We start from the raw sequence: 14,740 nt of genomic DNA on the forward strand, positions 1-14,740 counted from the left end.
CTCTTGCTGCTTTTAAGATTCTCTCTTTGTCTTTTGCTCTTGGCATTTTAATTATGATGTGTCTTGGTGTGGTCCTCTTTGGATTCCTTTTGTTTGGGGTTCTCTGCGCTTCCTGGACTTGGAGGTCTATTTCTTTCACCAGGTAGGGGAAGTTTTCTGTCATTATTTCATCAAATAGGTTTTCAATATCTTGCTCTCTCTCATCTTCTGGCACCCCTATAATTCGGATGTTGGTACACTTGAAGCTGTCCCAGAGGCTCCTTATACTATCTTCGTATTTTCGGATTCTTTTTTCATTTTGCTTTTCCGGTTGGGTGTTTTTTGTTTCTTCGTATTTCAAATCTTTGACTTGATTCTTTGTGCTCCTCTGGTCTGCTGTTGGGAGTCTGTATAATGTTCTTTATTTCAGTCAGTGTATGCTTAATTTCTAGTTGGTCCTTTATCACAACATCGAGGGTCTCATTAGTTTTCTTGAGGATCTCACTACATTTATTGGTGGTCTCACCAGTCTTCTTGAAGATCTCACTACATTTATCGGCGGTCTCACCAGTCTTTTCGAGGGCCTTATTAAGTTTATCGGCAGCTTCTAGCCAGTTCTTTAAAGACCTTAAAAGTGTGGTTTTGAACTGTATATCCAGCAGTTTGCTTTCCTCCGATTCTGTCGTTTGTGTCCTGTTTCTTTGTCTCGGCATTTTTTATGCTTCGCTGTGTCGATAGAGTGCCTTTCTGTGCTAAGTGTCCCAATTACCTGAGGTAGACACTCTTGGTGCACCCCCTTGTGGGCTTTGTGCACAGTCTTGTTGTAATTAAGCCTTGATTGTTGTAGTTATCACTGTGAGGAATTGCCCTCCGGGCCAATTGGCTGTGAGAATCAGCTGTGTCTGCAGTGGGAGAACTTCTGTGCTGGAGACACCCTTCTGGGGGTAGACTTGCTTCGATGGGGCTTTGGTGCTCACTCCATGATTTTCTTTAGTTCCAAGAATGTATTTATGATAGCTGATTTAAAGTCTTTGTCTAATAAATCCAACATTTGAGCCCCCTCAGAGACAGTTTTCATTAACTGCTTTTTATCCCCTGAAAGGGACCATTCTTTCCTGTTTCTTTGTGTGTCTTATAATTTTTTTTTGTTAACACTACATTTGAAATAATATAATGTAGCAACTCTGAAAATCAGACAACCTTGTTATTGTTCTGTTTGTGATTGTGGTTATCATCATTGTTGCTGTTTGTTTGTTTAGTGACTTTCCTGAACCAATTCTACAAGGTCAATTGTGGGAAGCCACCTATTGTCTTCACTAGCAGAGAGGTATGGACAAGGAACCCGGAAGGCTGGTGACCCTTGAAGCCCTGGCAAAGGTCAGGGCTGTGCACCCACTGTTAGTCCAGACAATGGTAACTGAAGCAACTTCCCCATTTATTATTATGTAAATCCTTGCTAAAGGGCAAGTCTGCCTGTTACTGGAAATTGCCTGCCTAAGGGCTATGGGTGTATTCCAAACCAATGAAAGGTTGGTGAAGCCTGAGCACCAGTGGAAGTCCTTCCCATTGAGTGGGACTTGCCCGCCTGCCCCCCGAATATTTCCAAATTGTCTCTTGTCTTGTATCTCATTTGTGTGCGGCCCCTCTTCCAGATCCTGAACCCTGAACCACCTGGGACGTGAGGGGAAAACAAACACATAAACATTACACAGTCAATATTCTTTGTTATGTATGGCTTCTAAAGTCTTTGCTCAGTTAACTTAGTAATCAGTTAATGATTGGACAGACATGTCTTTAAATGCCTTGAACCAGTAAGTCTTCCAAACTTTGCAGAGGGATTTTCTGTGCATATTAGGACATAATTCAATGTGTTGACAGGCAATTTACAACTCTACCCTGGCCTTCACTGTATGCTTGTGCAGAATCTCAAGGCTGGCCAGAGGTGAAAAAATTAGGACCTTCTCAGATATTTCCTGGGCATACTCAGAGCTCTGTACATGCACATGGCATTTAAAATTTCTAGGAATAGTCCGACCAGCATAGCTCAGTGGTTGAGTGTTGACCATGAACCAGGAGGTCACAATTTGATTACCAGTCAGGGCACATGCCTAGGGTAGCGGGCTCGACCCCCCAGTGTGGGGTATGCAGGAAGCAGTGATCAATGATTCTCTCTCTTCATTGATGTTTCTATTTCTCCCTTCCTCTCTGAAATCAATAAAAAAAAAATAAAAAAAATTTCTAGGAATATGTTGAGCTTTTCAAAGTACTCTAGGAACTTCTTATTCACCAGCTTTTCTTTTTACATATTTTTGGTCAGCTTCTTATTTACCCAACTGGTCTTGCTATGTTAGGCAGCAGTAATTGCCATGGATTGTTTTTTTTTTTCTTAATCCTCACCTGAGGATATATTTTTATTGATTTGAGAGAGAGAGAGGAAGAAAGAGAGAGAAACATTGATGTGAGAGAGAAACATTAATCAATGGCCTCTCATACATGCCCCAACCAGTGATTGAACTCACAACCTAGGTATGTGCCCTGACTGGGAATCAAACCCACAACCTTTGGATGTATGGGACAACACTCTAGCCAACTGAGCCACTTGGCCAAGGTGCCATGGATTAATATTTATTTATTTATTTATTTATTTATTTATTTATTTATTTATTTATTTCAGAGAGGAAGGGAGAGGGAGAGAGAGAGAGAAACATCAATAATGAGAGAGAATCATTGATTGGCTGTCTCCTGCATGCTCCACACTGAGGATTGAGCCCATAGCCTGGGCATATGCCATGTCCAGGAATCAAACCATGACCTCCAGGGTCATAGATGGACACTCAGCCATTGAGCCAGGCCGGCTGGACCATGAATTGTTTTTGACAAGCATGGTGGGGAAAAGGCTAGTCTACTGAGCAAGTGCTGAGTTAGGTCAAATAAACATAAACCTTGCGAGTGGATATCTCCAGGGAGCTGCCAAACAGGTCACATAATGACAATTCTTTGAGAAAAGAAATTTTGGAAAGTGCCAAATCTGTATCACCACCCTCAGTGACTTCTAGGTTGCTGGTCTAACAGCTGCTATGATTATAAGACTGTTAGGTTTTAAGACTATCGTGGGACAAATTAAAATTTCAAATGTTATCTTTTATTACAGAGATTTAGCTATTTTTCTTGAGGAAACAAAGGAAAATTGGCGTGTTACAAGCCTTTGATTAATTGCCAGAATTCTGAAGATGTTGACTTTGACCATTTTTTTGCCCATATGCTTATTGTTTTTATGGAGAAGCACATTTGGGAAGCTTTTTTCTTTTCTGCTATTTTGGAAGCTTTGGAAAAAAAGATATTGTTTTTTCCCAGCAAAAAGCAATTATACTAAAGCTTGTTCAGAAGAGAAACAGAAACTCTCTACTCTTTTTTTGTTTATCTCTCACCTCCCATGTCTACTGTTCAGTTTTGATCACAATAGCTGTCTTTGAAAAGAGTCACATGGTTTTCTGATTCCTCATTCAACCCCTTAAATCTTAAAGAGTAAGGGTTTGAGATGTCTTATCTTTCAAGTCCATACTCTTTCTTAACCACTGCAGGGTAGAGCCCTATTTAAAAGTGTGCTCCCAAGACCAGCAGCATGGAGCTGGCTAGGGGATCCTCGGAAATGCAGAATTCAGGCCCCACCCCAGAATCTCATTTTAACAAGATCTACTGGTCATCCATGTGCCCAGTAAAATTCTGGAGAATTTCATGCTTTAAATCATAACACTTAATTTAGTTATGAATGTCCTTTGAATCATGTTATTTATTAATCTTGCTCTTTTTAAATGAATTGAACCTTTTATGAAATCTAACAGAGATAAGTTTTATAAGACACTAAATACAGTGTAAAATTGCCACCCCTTTTCTGAGGATATAATGACAGCTGGGGCTGGCTCCTGACCGCATTCTGATATCATGCATCCTTTCATATCCCCCTTCCTTCCTCTTCCTTCCTCCCACTGCTCAAGAACTGATTAGGACCCAAGGATTTTGGCTCTGCAGACTTGAGGGACATGGTTACACCCTCACTGGACTACAAAATCAAAAGTAATAGCAATGCTTTTGTCTGTATAGTTTTTCTGTGAAGCTCGGGTGTGAGCTAAGCCAGTAAGCAGTGGTGCCAGACCTCATGCTGGACATCAAATGAGAGAAACAAGCAGCACATCTTCCCCTTTTTTGCAGCCTAGCAGTTCCAGGAAACCTTAGGAAGCAGGGGTGGGGTTGGGTAGGGGAGTGCGGGGGGGTTTGCGGGAAGGATGGAAGGACAAATCAACAACCTGGTAGGCACTGAAGATCTTAAAGGGTTAGGATTGGGTCCAAGTCAAACCAATGGTACCAGACATCTCAGGAATTAGGGCTTTTCAGATGTAATTCATCAGAATTCATTATAGCCAGATCAGAAGAACCTTTCTTGAGGGAATTGTCTTACACCTGAAAACACGACAAGTATTCTATGTTTCCCAGGATGTTGCATTTTATTTTTGTAGAACCAATAAGTCTGGGTTTATCTCTGGCAGGTGAGAATTTCCAAAGGGGTGGGTGGATCACATCAGCCGCTCTGCAGGGCCTCTCAAGTTACCCAGTCAGACAACTTAATCATATTCAGTATCAGGAGCACTTCAGCAAAGATGTAAACCCCACTTATTCCAGGAAAGAAATAAGTGGGATTATTCTCTGATTCCTGGTCTAATCAATAGCCTGGATGAGCCTGAACCCTCATGCTGATAAAGCCTGGCATGAAAACTCTACTCAATTGACATGCCTTTGAGAAACAGGCAATGCCTTGTTTCAACAGACATCTGAAAAGTTCTGAGAGCAGGTTTTGAGTAATGTAACTCCTTTAACTTATATCAATCAGAGAGGTGTTTCTTGGGTTGTTTTAGAGTCATATCTTTCTGGAGTCAGGGGATTGCCTTGGACTGGATTAGGCTTCCTGTACATGACGTCACTAAATGGACTTGAGATAGCATACCAGACACTGCATCAGGCTCCGCCACCCACCGCTTTTCTCCTCCTCTCCCCCCTTCTCCTTCCTTTTCCCCTTTCTTGTCTTCCAACTCCCCGCCTTTTATTGCTCCTTGGCCTATGTCTGGGAGCCCCAGTAACATTAATTAATCAATTATCCAATAGACATCTTCTATGCATCAGGCATGGTGCTGGGCACTGTGGTAGATACAAAGATGAACGCAGCATGTATTTGTCCTTGATGAACTTACAGCTTAGCTAGAGAAATAAGCATAGACAAACATAAAGATGGTCTCACACAGGCAGTACTATGTTATAAATACAAGTACTGCAGAAATTCAGGCAAGGAGAGATCACCGTTGTCTCAAAGGATCAGGGGAGAGGACTTTCCAGGGCTGGGGGGACTTGAGAAATAATGAGGAATTATTAGCTCATGTAATCTTATTGATGTTTCTTCAAGAAAAACAAACAAGTGCTGTTGAGCCCTGGACTAGTTCTTCTGGACCTATACTTTGGAAAAAAAAGTTATTTCTAGTTCAAAGTGAATACGGAACTTCTGGAACAGATTTTCATTATTCAGATGTTTTCTTAACGTAGTATCTATAGAATAAATATTATCTATAATTGCTAATAATTTTCATGGCAATTTGAGTATCTAAACCTAAATTTCCAAGCATATGCTGATTCACTTGAACTTGTAGGAAGCATCCTCTCTAAAGTCCAAGTTAGGCCTGGCCAGTGTGGCTCAATGGTTGAGCATCAACCCAGGAACCAAGAGGTCACCAGTTCGATTCCTAGTCAGGGCACTTGCCCAGGATTTCAGGCTTGATGCCCAGTAGGGGGCATGTAGGAGGCAGCCTACTGATGAAGTTTCTTTCTCATTGATATTTCTATCCCTCTCACTTCCTCTCTCTCTAAAAACCAGTAAAAACATATTAATAAAATTGTGAGAAAATATTTTTAAAAAGTCCAAGTTAGTTGTGTCACTAACTCTACTGCTCCCTCTTATCTAAACAAAGTGTGATGAAAGGTGCTGAGCACTTGAATATATTAAACTATGGAAACAACTATGCATTCACTGAATATCTTCCTGTTAAGACTTGGGTGTGGTGAAAAATCAGAGCAGTTATGTTCTTCCCTAAGGACCCCCCAGAAACAAAAGTAAATATTGTGGCAAGTTCCTGTACAATTATCTCATTATCAGCAGGGCTGTGAAAAGTTTCCCCAAAAGCCAATTATGTATCAGCTTTTGCCCATCTGTGTAAGTCTTGGCACAACCTCTGCATCTTAGAACGGTCAAGGTTGAAAGGTCTTGCCCTTTCTTCTTCTCACCCTGGCTTTAATTGGCTTTGATTTGACAATTGATCTGCTTCCTCATGCATGAACTTCATTTCACTTTCCTGAAAGGAAGAGAAGGCTAGAAGGTTAAGCAATCCCATTTTTTCATCGTATTTCCTTGACTGTTTTCCCTACACTTATCCTCTCCAGGTTGTCTACTTGACACATATAACTACTGGCCAGTTAAGTTTGTTTTAGGTTCATCTCTATTAATGTGATCACCCTAAGTACAGATTTTGTTATCTGCACTTGCTATTTTTCCTGCCTCTGAGGTCATCTGAAAAAAACCACAAATATCTTTTGTAACAGATACTTTATTTTTCTTATCATACAAGCATCATAATCAAATCAGGAAGATTTCTGGTGACAAGTTCTGTTAGAGATAAACCTTAGATCCATGCGAGTGGATGGTGTGATGGAGAGTCATGAAAGAAAAAAGTTAACTTTCTCACTCCATGCAATTTTTGAGCTTTCCATTTGGCTGGGTTTGCCTTCTGTGTTGACTAATGGGTTGGAAATCCCCACCTGCAATTTGCAGCAATTTTCTACTTCAAGACCAGAAAGGTCATTCTAATCTCTCACTGTGAATGGATTTCAAATTGCCTCTGAGTGAGTGACAAAGTACAACTCTTTATTAAAGTAAGTGGGGAAGCTTGATTAAGTTTATCTCTCAAAGTCAATGTTCTTTTTCCTTTTGGTCCCTCAGTGCTGCTTTGTTCATATAGCTGCTGACTAAGGAGTAAGGTGTTGGTGTTGGTCAGCGTAGACTCTGTTGATCAAGGATGATTTTAGGGCCGAAGGACTCGGAAAACTACCTGGATAACCTGGAAGGGAACGCCGTGTCCTCTTGGACCTCTGGGTTTCACCTTGCTTATCTTGCCCAGGGTTGCTTTTACCCCTTGGACATTCTCCTGAATAATATTATTGCTTGTCTTTAGTGCTCTTTTCCCTGTTTTGACCAGTTTCCTCCTTGTTTGCTGAATATGTCTCACATTTTCCTGAGGTCAGTGCCTGGCTCACTGGCCAGGAACCTCAGCAACTAAAAAGCACCAAAATAGCCTTTTCACAGAAAGTCTTTAAAACATAACTTGGGGGGACTGACGTTTTAAAGCTGAGTACAAAAAGGGTTTGACCACAAATTCTTGTTGCCATGGATGTAAAGTTTCACTTGTTTTCTGATTGTGTGTGTGTATGTGTGCGTGTGTGTGTGATGTGTTGGTTCTGTCTTTTATACTCTATATTCTTTGGAGGGGCGGGGTCTGGGGGACTCCCCTCATGACCGACGGAAGGAATTCGGCCGCCTTCCGGGCCCCGGGCTTTCCGTTCTTGAGGGACTTCTTACTTCTTCCTTCACTTCCTTCATTCCTTCCTTCCTTCCTTCCTTCCTCCCTCCCTCCCTCCCTCTTTCTCTTTCTTTCTCTTTCTTTCTTTCTTTCTTTCTTTCTTTCTTTCTTTCTTTCTTTCTTTCTTTCTTTCATCCATCTATTCTGTCTCACTCTTCTTTACATAGTTCAGTGTAATTTTTTTCTATTACTCCTACCATTAAAACACCAGAACTGGTGGTCAGGCAGTCCACAGAGGTATGGCTGTGATGATTGTCAAAATACAGAAATGCTCTGCATCTGATGACAAATAACTGTTGCCACAAACCCCACCCGAGTGCTCCTCTGTGCCAAGGGATCCCCCAGATCTCTCCCAATCCAGATTCATACCTGCACAGCTGACAGCAGAATATGAGTACTTCTTTGATATACTTCTGCCTGCACCCATTCTGCTTAGTTTGGCTATACCAGTTATTACATTATTTTGATTGCTACCTCCTCGAAAAAAAAGCACTTAATTCAGAGAGTATATGGTTATTCAGCCAATTTTAGTTCTGAAATTCAGCCAAGATCTTTGAAGGAAGCACACGAAATCTCCGAACAGCAAGAATAGATTCCACAAAGTTCAGGCACCAATGATCACACGCTTTCCTCTTAAGGAAGAACTTTGTGACAATTTTAGATGGTCACCATATGGACCCAGCTATCTTGCTGAAGTGTGAGCTTCCTGTCACTAGAAGCAGACTTGAACGACTTCCAAGGCCCTTGCCAAGCAAATGATATTTAAAAATTAGTCAACATAACAAATTCTTCTATGAAGTGCATACCTAGTATGTCACATGAAACACGTAGGAGCTAAATAAGTATAGAGTCAGGTGCTACCTTAAGGCCTCTGTTTGCCTCTTTTCTGTTTAGACATCTGGTGGCTGCAAGAGTCAACTGAATACAGTGTCAGCCTGTAATTATGGGCCTTTATCCTGGAGCATTGCTCATCCATGGCAACCAAGAGGACAGGGAATGAAATGACAAGCATGTGTGGGGGCTATCAGGATGCTGGGAGGGGAATGGTTTGATTTCAGGAATAAGCAGTTGAGCTTTGCAAGTACATGGCACAATGAAAGGAGGATTTATCTTCTGGGATGAAACTGAAATGGAAGGAATTCCTAGTCTCCTGCTATGGATGAGGCGGCCATTGCTATGAGTCACTCAGAGGGACATAAATTCTCCGAGTATGGTGTCCAGGTGAAGGGGTGCTGATAGCCAAGGGCTGTGCTCTGAGGAAGGGTGCAGGTGAGCTGTTGGGAGTGAAGGAAACAGAAGCAGGAGTCTAGGGAGGATGTCGGTATGGCTGCTGCAGTGACTTCTCACAAGTTGGCTCACTTGGATGTACTTCAGTTTTCTCCTTTGTAAAATAGGGATGGTAATATTCCCCCCGGGACCTTTTCTTAGCAATGGTAACTTCTGTGGTTGGTCATGATAAATGTCAGTGATTATTTTTGCTAGCAGCCCAGGAAGCCAAGTGGCTCCTGGAAAGGAAAACATCCCAAGGACCTGTAGCTGTGAGACCCCCCGGAGGCCATATTCTCTGATCATAATCTTAAATTAAAAAATTCCAACCCCAGGAAAGTTGAAAGAACAGAATAATTAACACACAAATACTGTACTTCTAGACTCACCAGCTATTAGCGTGTGTGTGTGTGTGTGTGTGCACATGCGCGGGCGCGCACGCATGCACACTTTAGTTTTATAAGCCATCTGCAAGTAATATGTTGGCATCATGACACTTCACTTCCATATGATTCTAAATAATGCATAAATAAAGACATTTAAAAAATCCTCATCCAAAGAGTGAGGATATTTTTTCCATTGATTTTTAAAGAGAGTGGAAAAGAGGGGGGATGGAGAGAGAGAGGAGAGAGAGAAACATCAACATGAGAGAGACCCATCAAATGGTTGCCTCCTACACGCACCCTGACCAAAGGCAGGGATCGAACCTGCAACTGAGATATGTGTCCTTTGATTGAGAATCAAACCTGAGAATCTCTGTGTGCAGGCCTACGCTCTAACCACTGAGCACACCATCCAGGCCACAAAGACATTTTTCACTTTCCTATTCAATAATCCTAATATTTCCATAACCAAGGGAACATAATTTATTGACATCCAACACACAGTCAATAAGCAAATTTTCTAAATTGTTTCCAGAAGGTTGTCAGAGTCAAGGTAAATGCATTACACTTGCCTGCTGTTGTTTTTATTTTAAAAAATATTTTTATTGATTTCAGAGAGGAAAAGAGAGGGAGAGAGAAATAGAAGCATCAATGATGAGAGAGAATCACTGATTGGCTGCCTCCTGCACATCCCACACTGGGGATCGAGCCAGCAACCCAGGCATCTGCCCTGACCGGGAATCAAACTGTGACCTCCTGGTTCATAGGTTGACCGTAAACCATTCAGCCACACCCGGCAGGCTGCCTGCTGTTTCTTTCACAGACTTTATAGAAGCCTCTCTTTGGCCCTCTATTCTTCCTTATAGAATCTTTGACATGCTTAGGCCAAACTTCCTGCAGAGTACTTTGTGTCTGTTACTATTTCTTTGTTGTGTTGTATTTCTTAGTCAGCCCTTCTAGCCCTGGTCTTATGAGTCATGGTTGGCTTCGATGCTGTACCCAAGGACCTGGGTGTGAACTAAGGGTAAGCCTCCAAAGGACTCCAGGTTCACTCAATCCCTATTTCCCACCACCCTTAACCTAGGTTTACTACAAAATCAGTCGTGTTTCCTACACCACGACCTCTGGGTCATTTCTAAAATGTGAAGCAGAAAAGGAGCAGGGGTGTTTTGATTCAGTTTTCATCTGCAGTGATGATGTGGGCTCACTCTTAAGGCGCCAAAGGTACAGTAGGGGTTGAATGCAGATTTGGAAGAGGATTTGTTGTTTCTGGCTTGAGTACCTGTGAAGAAATCTTCTCCCCCTGCGGCTTGACCATCACAGACTCACCCACTGTAGGCTGTAGACAGGGCTAGCTAAGACTGTTATGAAATGTTGGGTGAGTGAAGAGGACAGAAAACTGGGCTGTCATGGCCACGAGCGTCCCCAGCATTTACACAGGTCCTCTTATTTCCCCAGGAACCTATAATCGTGGAGACGGAGGGATCATTTTGCAGATGAGGAAATGAGCCCCAGAGAGAGAAGGTGATTTGCCCAATGCCACCCAGCTGGTTGGTGGGCAGACCTGAGATTTAAGCTTGTCCCCTAAATCCAGCCCTGTGTTTTGCCTGTTACCCACAAATATGGAGCCATTAGCTTTTGCATTTAGATGCCGGAGAAAAAAGTGTGAAATGGCAAATGCTGGGGGAGAAGATTAATTCAGCAGATGTGAGAGTCTCTCATAGTTAACCCGTTGTGCACCAGTAGTTTTATTGCTAGCTTTACCCAGTGGCCAGATAAGTTTCTATTGCATGAGTACAAAAAACGTTTTACAAAGTATCATACTTTAAGAAGATATTAGCTTGTAAGAACATCTAAAAAATAACTTCAAAATGCAATGGGTATTTAATTTTAAGGTGTGCCTTTAACATTTATGTAAAACACGTGTAATATGAAAACACACGAATGCTCGTGATCTGCCCCCAATATGTTAAAATGAGAAGCGTGTTCTGCTCCCATATCCTTGACCTTCAAACATGACAATGTGGCATTCTCTATGGATGGGCAAGAGTGCTTTGCTTCTTAAAAACTCTTTCCTTACTGGTCTGTCAAAATCATAGGCTTTTGACCTTCAGAGTTTGAGTCAAGACACTGTGTGTTTGGGGATAGGAAACATTTTCTTGGATTGCTGTAATGGATTAGTTGTTTTATAAATTGCAAACTGAATCATTTTTGGAACTATGTGTTGTTGTTTTTTTAACAGGCATTCTCCTTCTGAAGTAATTTTGCAAAAATCTCTCTTCCTCCTCCACAGGCATATAAATATCATTTGCAATGACCAGGTGTCTGCCTTTACCTGTCTATTACAGAGGGAGTTTTCAGAAGTTCCAACTATACCAAATTTCAGATCATGGCCTAGCCCTAGATTGTACTTGGATCTTAAAAATAGAATTTTTAAGGTAATTTTTCTCAACCAAGTTATAAATATTGCTGTGGTTTTATTTTTGTACATAAAATATATTTGTTCTACAGGTCTCCTTTTTTTTTAAGTTAAAAATATATCTTCTGTTCCCTATAGAAAAGAAGGAAGGAAAAAGATTAAAAAAACATCAACCACTTAAACTTAGTCACAGTTTAATATTTTGACCAATTGTTTAGGTTGTGATTTTTCAAGCTCTTTCCAATGTTTATGAAAGTCTTTTCCAGGAGCAGTGAAGGAAGGAAGAGTCAGTAGATACACATTTGTATCAGATGTTTTGGCTGCAAGGAGCAGAAACAAGTAAAAAAAAATAAACCTCCAGACCACTTTAAATAATAAAGTTTATTGGCTCACATAATAAGGAATCTAAAAGTGGTGTGGCCTTCAAGGCACATTACTCTTATGATCGATGATGTCATGAGGGACTCAGGTTCTTTCCATCTCACCGTTCTGCTAATCACAGTATGAACTTTGTTTTAAGGCTGGCTGCTCTTGGGGGTCAAAATATACTTGACAGTAGCAATTGGAGCCATAGAAGTCCTGGTCAGGTTTATAAAAAATTTGGAAGAGCGACCATCTTTTCCTATGGTTCTCTCGAGTGCCAGGAAAAATTTCCAGAACAAGTCATGTGCCCTGAATTGAGTCATTTGCCCATTTCTGAACCAAGTCCTGTCATAGGGAGAGTGCCATGCCTAGACCCTGTTATTTTAGGGTGTGTCCCCGGGAAGCAAACTCTGAGACAATTTGTGTGCATGAGGTTTATTGGAAAATGCTTTCCAATCCACACTTGCTGGGGAATGAAGGAGGTAGCACTGGACAAAGGACAGAGTTAAAAACTTAGTTCCACAGGGACAGAGCTGTCCTTTCTCGCATTAAGACTGCCCAGCTTTACACCTCCACTTGACCAGTCACTGGACGTGAGCTGCCTGCAGGGATACCGTGTGGCCTTGAGCAAGTTCGCTGTCTTCGGCTTGCCTGTCCAGGGCAGTTCCTAGAGAGGGACTCAGCTGAGAGCCATCTATCATCAAAACTCCTAGTAGCTGGAGGAATGGATGTTCTGGTCTCAAAGTGTGGGGATCTGGGCAGCACATCACAACACACATTGCATTTTATCTCTTGATCTATTTGGGTCTACTTTCTTTGATTGATATGCTCTGGGAAGAGCTCCTCCAGGATTCTGATTGTTCTGTGCTCCTGGGAAATTTACAAAAGGAAGGCTAGAATCAGGAAGAATTGCTACCCCCTTGAGGGTTGAGGAATTGAATAATCAAATTGCCACCCAGTAGCTAGTTTCTTCAAAAGATGGCGCCACTGCAGTAGTAGGCAGATTGGGAAAGAATATCAGAATTTGAAGTGCCACCAAGCTAGCAGGGAATTTACCATATTTTTTTCTTCTTCAGGTATCTCCAACCTGATCTCAACATAGTCAAAATCTGGAAGTCCATCCTGTAAAACCGACAGAGACCCAGAAAAATCCCTTTCGTTTTGACTTGAGGAGCAGAAATGAGAACTCTTAAAGCTCAGAGATTGAGAGAATCATCCTGAGTTTTGTATTTCCCTCCCTTTTCCTTTTTCTCCATTCACTTCCACCTCAGGATCTTGTGCTGGAGGTAGTGGCAGCAAAGGAGCTAGCATGGAAAACTGCAGAAGCCAAAATTCGGAGGGAATTTTTCATTTTTCATTTGGTATAGCTGCAGTTCCAAGAGTCAGAGCCAAACAACTCTCCCCAAGCTCCCACCCTCCCCCTTTCCTGTCCTTTAGTCATTTGGACCCCAGATGAGACTTAATCACTGAAGTGAGTGGTTTGGGGCTGATGGGCTGAATAAAGGAGGCCCAAGGACCCAGAAAGTACTAGGGAGGTAGGAGAGAAGGAAGAGATTAGGAAATGGATCCCATAAAACTGTTTGGAAACATCTGGGCTAATCTCCAACCTGTCATGGTGGCTCTGCTCCTAATTAGCATTCCAAAGACTATGAGGACTGAGCTAACAGGTAGACCTCTTACCAGGTCTCAGATTAATCAATAGGTGACACACTCACAGGACAGTTCTGAACACCATTTAAAGCCTTTGAAACTTGAACTGACATTATTACCACAGCACACAAAAAGTGAGCTGGAACTTATTGCTTGAACCTAACCAGGTCAAGGGCCTGCTAAGATAAAAATACAAACATTCTATCTGGGATTTAAACAAGACCCCAAGTCTCATAAAGTGATATTCAAAATTTCCAGGACACAATCCAAAATTACTTGGCATTTGAAGAGCTACGAAATTCTCAAAAGATAATCAATAGATGCCAATATGAGATAGAGCACAGATGTTGGAATTATTTGACAAAGACTTTAAAACAGATATTATAAAAATTCTCAAAGGAAGAATTGTAAATAAGTTCTGAAATAAGATTAAAATGGAAAGTTAAAACAGAAGATATAAAGGTGAACCAAATGGAAATTTTAGAACCAAAAACACATTAACCAAATTGAAAAATTAACTGGAAGGATTCAATAGCAGAATGAAGATGACAGAAAATAGAAATTATGCCAGATTAATGGAAATTATTTGGAGAGAAGAAGGCATGTGATGCTAGAAAAAAATCTGAAAAAATAATAGTTGAAAACTGCATCTTTGGAGAAAGACAGATAACTATAAATTTTAGCAGTGGAGCAAACCCCAAATAAGATAAAATCAAATAAATCCATGCCCAAACACATCATACTCAAATTCCCAAACCATCAATGACAAAGAAAAATTATTGAAACAGCTAGAGAGAAACAATGCATTGTCTCTAGGAAAATAATGATTTGGTGACAATGATTCTCTCCTTAGAAACTGCAGAGGTCAGCCCCCGGAGTGGCTTCATTGGTTGGAGTGTCATCCCATGTACTGAAAGGTTGTTGGTTCGAATCCTAGTCAGGGCACATACCTAGGCTGTGAGCTCAATCCCCAGTTGGGGCATGTATGGAAGGCAACCGATTGATGT

At 41.4% G+C, this 14,740-nt stretch overlaps 1 long non-coding RNA gene across 1 annotated transcript in view; it reads left to right on the top strand.

The window, feature by feature from the left end:
- LOC118659979 overlaps positions 1–14,740 on the top strand; it is a 28,734-nt gene extending 13,994 nt beyond the window's left edge. The window contains exons 2-3 of the long non-coding RNA XR_004968772.1: positions 11,595–11,739; positions 13,160–14,740. This is a non-coding gene — a long non-coding RNA (uncharacterized LOC118659979). The remainder of the gene's footprint in view (positions 1–11,594; positions 11,740–13,159) is intronic.

This window comes from Myotis myotis, unplaced genomic scaffold, assembly GCF_014108235.1.
Source record: "Myotis myotis isolate mMyoMyo1 unplaced genomic scaffold, mMyoMyo1.p scaffold_m19_p_7, whole genome shotgun sequence".
NCBI classification, from domain to species: Eukaryota; Metazoa; Chordata; class Mammalia; order Chiroptera; family Vespertilionidae; genus Myotis; species Myotis myotis.